General features: G+C 33.6%; 1 long non-coding RNA gene across 1 annotated transcript; it reads left to right on the top strand.

The window, feature by feature from the left end:
- The first annotated feature begins 565 nt into the window (after window positions 1–565).
- LOC309663233 lies at window positions 566–6490 on the top strand. Its single transcript, XR_014265163.1, has 2 exons — window positions 566–648; window positions 952–6490. It is a non-coding gene; the product is annotated as an uncharacterized lncRNA (long non-coding RNA).
- The last annotated feature ends 1812 nt before the right edge of the window (window positions 6491–8302 follow it).

Here is an 8302-nt window from a genome sequence, read left to right as displayed (position 1 = left end):
AAGGCAATGCATTAAATTATTGTTGTTATTAAATATTTAACATGTCTTTCATGTATCAGATATATGGATGTGATCTTTACTTGGATGCTCTGCTAAAAATATTCAAGTTGCTAACCACTGATTAACCTACACACAGATTAAGATATACATAGAATAATATTGAATTGATCTGAGTTTGAAATCATACCAAAGGCTCTTAATTTTGTAGTAAGCTGATAATGTTTAAAATGTCTGTACACATATGTACTTACACACTATAGTGATAGGCATAGAAAAGATAGACCTCATAGGGTATTTTCATATATGGAAGAATATATGATTTATCTAGTAAATCTAAATCTAAATATGAATTTTTTTCATAAGTAGTCACCAAATATAATATTAATAAGGGAATTTTACTATATACTTAATAGACATATTTTTGCAATAGAAAATTTAAAAGCATAAGTGCATTTTGATATATTTTTAACAGGCCTACTAATACGATGGTTAAATAATCATTGCATTATTCAGCCAGCTGAATTCATTTATCCATTGCTTTTTACAAATATTTTTGAGCACATATCACATACAAGGCACTGGGAGTAAACATTGGAAATAGAAAAAATACAAAACCTATCTTTTGAAGTGATTTATGCTCTCAAAAATGTTAATAGGGGGCTTCCCTGGTGGCGCAGTGGTTGAGAATCTGCCTGCCAATGCAGGAGACATGGGTTCGAGCCCTGGTCTGGGAAGATCCCACATGCCGCGGAGCAACTAGGCCCGTGAGCCACAATTACTGAGCCTGCGCGTCTGGAGCCTGTGCTCCGCAACAAGAGAGGCCGCGACAGTGAGAGGCCCGCGCACCGCGATGAAGAGTGGCCCCCACTTGCCGCAACTAGAGAAAGCCCTCGCACAGAAACGAAGACCCAACACAGCTAAAAATAAATAAATAAATTTAAAAAAAAAAAGGTTAATAATTTATGGGGATATTATTTGTGATCTGCTCATATAAAGAATTAAATAAGAGGTAAAGAGTTTGAAATTTATTTTGTAACAAATTTTAAATCACAAATCATCTATGAGCTTTAGTCCAGTGAATATCTAGAAGCAGTACAGGAAATAGTTTGAAGGGGGCAAGGTCAGCCAGACTACTATACCAGTTCAAGAATAAAGCAATGAGGGCCTGTAGCTATGGAATTAAATATTACACATGGGAAGATTATGATCTATGAAAACATTTTTTATCATTGTATGTTATTGAATAAGACCAAAAATATTTTCATTCCTCACTGGAGACATTTCCTCTGGCAGGATTTTTTGTACCCACAATGCTTTGATTTTACCTGTATCATAAAACTTATTGTGCTGTATTTTAATTATATGTTTCTGTCTCTCTCCTTAGCTAAATCACAACTCCCTTGAGAGCATGAACTGGGTCAAAATCATCTTTGAATCCCCAGTGCTTAACGTGTGACTGCAAAGAAGTAGTAAATCACTGTAAAAATGTTGTTGGGGGTATTCTTTATTAATTTACAAGGTGAGACCCCAAAGGAGAATTACTGTTTGCTCTCAGTATCATAAATAGTTGTGCTTTTCTAGAAAAATTGGGTTATTTCTATCTTATAAGGAATAAAATTTCTGGTTTTGTTTCCTTCTTTCCCATTGGCTGTTAGAAAATGAAAGAACAATTTATACTCTCCAATAACAAGTGTATAGAATGCCAGGGCATTTGTTTTCTATAAAATATTCAATTCCTGCTTCCATCTTATTTTTGCTTCCTTACTTCTACCTGCTTCATCTCTTCTACTAACTTCAAATGATTTTATCTTCTTCAATTAGTTACATTTACGTAAATCAGCTTAAATTTATTTTTAAACAAACTGGGTTAAAATGATTAAGCAAATGGCAGGTGTTCAAAAATATCTCTTCAATAATTGAAAAATGGGATAAATTGTTGAATTTAAATTAAATTGAATTTACACTTATACCTTTCTTTGTAAAATTCTCTTGCCTTACATGAGGTAAATTCTCATATATTCTTTAACCTTCTATCATCAGTACAAGTTTAATAACAAAAGTTATAGATATAACTGTGACTAAGTGCTAGAGCTACTCTATATGTATAGGTATTCTATCCTACATTTGTAATATAGTACGTATAATGAAACTTTCTCCAGAAGGTAATTTTAGTTAAGTCAGTAACACTAAATAACATGAGGCTTTAGAATTGTGCTATTAAAATAAAAGTATAGCTTGTATTTTTCCATGTAAAATAACTGTGATCTAACTGCTCTGAGGTTATGTATTTAAAGTCATTCCTTTTGAATTTTTATTACAAATGACCCTTAGTATTCACACTCTCATCAGTTTAAGCCACATGAGAGAGAAAAAAAAAAGAAAAAACTGTGGGAAACTAGGAGCAGTGGGTGGGGTAGGGAAGCACTATGTTTCTTCAGGATTCCCAGAAGTTCGCATTGTTAGCTGACACGTGTAATAGCTAAGGCATTAAAAACAATAACAAGTGCTCCTTTCACAGTTCATAGTTCCTACTGAAAAATTAAAGTTTAAAGATGAAACATAGGCAGCAAAATTTTCAGTTGGATTTACAAGAAATGACTTGTAACCAATGCCCACATTTTTACTGAATAGTTGTCACACATATTCCAATGAACAAAATTTCTAGGCCATTTAATATTTGTATATTTAATCAACAATAAGAAAGGATTAATATATTAAGCTGCATAATTTATTTCATATTAGTAAATATCTTGCTCTCCATATGTTATCCTAGTGAGAATTTCTGGTTGAGGAAAAAAATCTATAGCTTATATTAAGCCTAAAAAAATGCATTGTAGCATCAGTTTATCATAATTTCTATCCTATTATTCATAAAACAAAGTATATATATGACTCACTCAATATTAAGTTTGGGGAGATCTTTCCTTAAAAAGCTACTAGATACTTGGGTACTTTTACTTTATATCTAAACTAGAAGAAGCAATCCTCAGGGGAAATTATATTCATTCTATCAAAGGATATAAGACAAACATCCATGTGACATTTTTAAAACCTAAACTCTGAAAAGGAGATTGTACAAATTTTTATTATTTTAAGAACTTTTTCAAAGGTCAGCAATGTTGCACTTTTCATGGGAGACATTTTAAAATTTTACTCCAAAAACTACCTAATGATCTGTGGCGTATCAAGGTACATGAAATGACTGAGTGCACTTTAGCACATAGCTTTTTATAAAAACAATGAAAAGAGATGAGAAAACCACAAATTGTCATAGGTTACAGACATTCTAGGAAAGAAATTTCAGATTTGCCTCTAAAGATTATTTTTCACTTTTGCAATATATTTCATCATTCTATTGCATCATTATTAATAAGACACAACTTTGTTTGCAATCTCTTAAATGTTGAAAGCATGATGGCTAACTTGGGCATATTAGTCAAATAGTATAAAAATCACATTCAGACCTTTTCAGATTGTTTACAAAATGATCTTTTATAAAGCATAGATTCTAATATTTTTATGAATTAGCTTTTATAATTTGGATACAATGTCATGTCAGTTCAAAATCAAAGCTGATAAAGGAGTTCCTAGATGGATTAGGGAAAAGAGAAAGTATTTTATCATTAGAAATCAAAGGGATACTCTTCATACAACTTTTCTTGGAAAAGCTTGAAAATATGTAATATTTAGCAGAGTTCTTACTCCCTCTTGTGACAGATAAATGAAATGTAAATGGTACATGAGCGTTTCAACAGGGATTTTTTTTTTTTTTTGGAAGTATAGTTGATTTACAATGTTGTGTTAGTTTCAGGTGTACAGCAAAGTGATTCAGTTATACATGAGTGTATATATATATTCTTTTTCAGATTCTTTTCCATTATAGGTTATTATAAGATATCGAATATAGTTCTCTGTGCTATACAGTAGGTCCTTGTTGTCAACAAGGATTTTAATGAAATTTCCCAAACCTAGCTAGATTATAAACGTTTCTTAGAATTCATGTAATATCAAATACCTACACGTCTAAAAAGAATTCACTGAAAGAGAAATTCATTGTAACTTAACAATATCAAAAATTTATGTTTTTGTGTTTTTTCTCTTTATATTTCAAGATGCATATTTTTAAATGTCTAAATTTCTTGATAAATAAAACTAGAGTGCAAGATAAAAAGGAGGCAGCACAATTCTTCAGATGGATTTAACTAGAAATGACTTGTAGCCAAGACCCACATTTTTACTGAGTAGTTCCCACAGATATTTGTACTTTGATATGGCCAAAGAAAGAGGGCAGGAGGAAAGGACTGTTGTCCCAAAAACGTCAAAGGGCTCAGAGTCACAGAAATGTTCCACTATACAGAGACCTGGAGCTTCAATCTAACTGTTTCCTTTCAGGTTCTCAGAGGCCAACTGAGACAAGGCAGTTAAAAACACCCTAAGTTAAAATGTAAGGAGGTTGACATATACACACTACTATACATAAAATAGATAACCCATAAAGACCTACTGTATAACACAGGGAACTCTACTCAATACAGTACTCTATAACGGCCTATATGAGGAAAGAATCTAAAAAAGAGTGGATATATGTATAACAGATTCACTTTGCTGTACATCTGAAACTAACACAAATTGTAAATCAACTGTACTCCAATAAAAATTAATTTAGAAAAAATTTTTAATGTAAGGAGCTTGAAGCTTATCTTAGATGCACTCTTCCCTGTCCATCAGCACTGCTCATAATAAGCCTCAGCACTGAGACTTTATCTCCCTCTTTTCTAAAATTCCAAAGTTCTTTAGGGACCTAGGACCAAAATGTATACTCAAACCTTCCCTTAGTCAGTGTCCTATATTTCATACCTATCACACCACGCCTCATATATGTCAAAAGCCCACAGGTACCCTATCCATTTCTTCCGTGACTGATTCTCAGTATTCTACCACCTCAGAGGTAAATATGTATATAAGTACATACATACACACACACACACACACACACACACACACACACACACATACACATACATTAACTGAAGCTAAACTGTAAATGTTTGCCTCTCATATCCTATGTTTGCATTTAACTGGGGATTCCTGGAGATATAATCCTTTAATCCAAAATAATATAGTATTTGAGGCACCATTGTTAAAGAAAAAGTAAAAGTATTAAGCATCTGCTTTAGCAGTTACTGTATTTGACATTTTATATATATTATCTCATTTAACCTTCATGATATCACTGTAATGCAAGCTTAATTATCTTCAGTTTATACATGAAAAAACTAAGACTTAAGTAATCCATCCAAGGTTACTTGGTTGATAGCGGATCCAAGTTTCACACCCAGATTTATATAGCTCCAAAGTCTTTGGTGCTAAGGACGTGGTTTTGGCCCAGATTTTTTCAGGCGATTTTCAAATCTCAAATAAAGTTTGTTGTCTTCTCTATCTATGCCTAATGATCTTCTGGGTGAGCTGTGAATCATGCCCAGTACATCAAATATGGAAAAAGATCTCAAAACTAAACATGAATATGAGATCACTAAACTAATTTTCACTTGAGTCCCAGGATTTTTCATTATTATTATTTATAGTCCTCTATTGGGTGTTTTATTGTATTATGAAATTCTGTGGAGTTCTAGCCAAACTTTATTATACATCATTAAAAGTTTTTGAATATTCACTTGACTTTGTCCACCAATTATTTATTGAAATCTATTATGAGTAAAACCTATATTATATTATTTTGCATTATTTTATGTTACATTATATTAAAATCTATTATAATGGTCCCTGCCGTTACAGTTTCATGGGGGATACGTATAAAGAAAGAAAGAAAAAAAAAAAAAAACTCTCAAAGAAATGGGATAAGAGCTATGATAGAGGTAGAAGAACAAGGAAGAATGAAACAAAGTAGAGGGGCCACTAGTTCCAGACAAAGAGAATGGCTTCCCAGGGAAAACAATGTCAAACTGAGCCAATGAAAGAAGAGGAAACAATGTTCCAAGCAGAGAACAGCACTGAAAAATGGACAAATATTTAAGGTTTGTAAGCAATAGAATTTTGTAAAATGTATTATATGAGGCAGCAGAGAAAGATGATGGACAGATTTTGGAGGGCCTTTAGATTCTGAAATTTGGAATACATTCTGAGGGTATAGCTGAAAAGCTGGTAAACTGATAAGCAAAGGAGAGACACAATCTGATAGGCATTTAGACATATCACTCTAGACAACTGCTTGGAAAGAGGCCAGATTTGAGTCTGTTTCAGCAACCAAGAAAGGAGTAAGTGCTTGCTCTGTCTAAGGTCATAGCAGTAGCAATGCCGAGAAACGGACCAATTTTTAAAATGTGTAAGCCACAGGATTTAGGGATTTTGATAAAATGAGAGAGAGAAAAAAGGATTCCAGGGAGATGTTTGTATTTCTGCCAAATGAATGAAAATACAATTTGTGAGATACAAAACAATACAGAAGAAAGTTTAGGCGAAGGGAGGAAAATGAGAATGTTTGATATTTCAGGAGAACTGAAGTTAATTTGATTTCGTAATTCCATATAGTTTGTAGTTTGAGAAAAATGAGGCATATTTTAAGTATTGTGGAGAAAGGGAGAATAACATGACTGGCAAAATAAGGCTTGTCTGGCATCACTGAGACCCCAGGTGCAATTGAAACGGAAGAACCTGTCCTGTGACATGACTTGATTTTCACCACCAGTGCTCAGCCGTCCACTTACCAAGGCAGGCAGGGGACCATCGGGTTTATCCAGGATTGACACTCTGCTGGGGAATGAAACAAAAAGTCAGTGGAGCTAGGAAGGGGGTAAATGTGGATTGGCGACAGCTGAGGGGTTAATATTTCAAAAACAAGTGTAGTGGAGTAACTAAATGGAAGAGTTAAAACTGTGGTTCTCAATCCTGGAGGCATATTAGTGTCACCTGGGGAGCTTTAAGATCTACTAATTTTTGGATTGCACCTCCAGAGAGTCCAGAAATTCTGATTTAATTAATCTAGGAGGTGGCCTAGCCTGGGCATCAGGATTTTTCAAATTTCTCTAATGTGCAGCCTGGGCCCGAGGAGTGAGCTGTAAGGATATGAGATTGAGAACTGGTTGTTTGACTTTAACATTTGAAAGAAGAGGAAGTAATGAGTGATAAAAAGGTCCCGGATGTGGCTGAGGGAACGGCTGACTGCAGTGCTGTGGAAGTTAAAAGCCACTGAAGAAGTGGAAATCAAGTACCTGAGCAAGAGCCAGATGGGCCATCCTCGTGGACACTAACGTTACCCGAGGAGATGGCAGAACTTGGAGCAGAGTAAATTGTGAGCCAAATGCTTAATTTAAGATAATCTTAGGTTTAAAAGACAAGTATAAACCAGGTGTTGATGATTCACTTTACAAATTATAGTGTTACTCTTGAAATAAACCTAAAAGTTATATGTATTTATAAATATATATTTCATAGTTTCATGTATAAAATGTAAAATAATATAATCTATAACAGCAAGCCAATGGTATTAATAAAATAAATTCAGAAGACTTCATCGACCTTTCCAGGAGGAAAAATATATTATTTATCGTGACCTATAAAACATAGTATATAGAAAAAAATAGCCTTCAGTACAGGCAAATATCCTTTTATGGGTGTGAATTTTAACATGAATAAATGAATCCTACCCTTTTTTCAGAGCTTATATTCACCTAGTAAGAAACTGTTTCTCTTCCCTAATGTGTACCTACTCAAGCCGCTTGTCAAGGTTAGCAGTGGGGAAGGCAGAAAATTTCTAGCAATTTTTACCTGGTTCCAAAATATATTCTCCTAGTTTCCACCAGTTGGTCCAAAGGAGAAAAAAATATAACAATAGATATTATTTGACAGTGTTACAATAGCAGCTGCTCATAGTTAGGTTAGAGTGTAACTATGTGGTTCTTCCTTTCGGCAAGATGATCACAATGAGCTCCTTTATTAGGCATTTAAGTAAATAAATTCCTTTGGTTGTGGCTTAAGACTGATTTATCTTACACAAATATTTATGTGGTTGACATAATTTTGGAGTTTTCTCTTTAAATTTTAAAGTCGTGTACACTTTGGAATTATAGTAGATGCGTAATCTCTGCTTTGTTTTCTAAACTATACGTGACATTTGTTTTCTGACATAACATGAACATTTTTTCCTTCTCTTTAGAATTTTTTGGTAGTTTTGTCAATTGTGATACATCTGTATATTCACTGACAGCCCATAGACTTGACTAGCTAGGAGCATATCATTGACAACATTTGGAGAATCTAATTTCCCACATATGCTTTCACTGAG

This window comes from Balaenoptera physalus (genome assembly GCF_965194825.1).
Source record: "Balaenoptera physalus genome assembly, chromosome: 6".
NCBI lineage: Eukaryota > Metazoa > Chordata > Mammalia > Artiodactyla > Balaenopteridae > Balaenoptera > Balaenoptera physalus.
This window is presented reverse-complemented; position numbering and strand designations above follow the sequence as displayed.